We start from the raw sequence: 683 nt of genomic DNA on the forward strand, positions 1-683 counted from the left end.
TCTAAATTTGGCTGTGAAAGAAATCAAAATATGCAGTTACAGCTGAGTAGAACTTCAAAAGTTTTCATCTAATATTTTTTTCAAAAGCTTCTAACTAAATCTATGAGCGTGATTGTAGCGCATTGCCTAGGTATGCATAAAGCATGTATTCCTAGTAAATCCCTAATTCTAATGCTAGCATAGTAATATAAAATTAACTACCTAATATGCTTCCTATCATATGAGATGGGCATTCAGTACTACGCACAAATTACAAATGCAAAAATGAGTAATGGAAAGCTAATGTTGACAAATATTTCTTTTCACCGGCAATTACTAGACCTTCATGAACAAAAACAAATTTCTGTAAGTCGACATTTTTCAAGTTTGCATAAGAACTTCCTCCATAAGATGTCTACTTCCTCCAGCAATTAGATGGATCTAATTTTTGCTCAACCATGTACTTGCATAAAAAACTGGAGTTGGGTGAGTTGAGAACCTGGTCTTTCTTTGACTCAGCAGCACCAACAGCCTAGACTGTCTTACATCATTTCAAGAGCCCAGCAGCAAAGCAAACATTGACAGTAGCTTATACATGTAGGTACTTTGCTTGAGCGACATGTTGACTTGTCGACATGCTTGATTAACAATTGTCTACCCTTACCCAAATAGCTGAACAACTCTACCCAAGTAGCCACAAAGCA

This window comes from Watersipora subatra, chromosome 4 (assembly GCF_963576615.1).
Source record: "Watersipora subatra chromosome 4, tzWatSuba1.1, whole genome shotgun sequence".
NCBI classification, from domain to species: Eukaryota; Metazoa; Bryozoa; class Gymnolaemata; order Cheilostomatida; family Watersiporidae; genus Watersipora; species Watersipora subatra.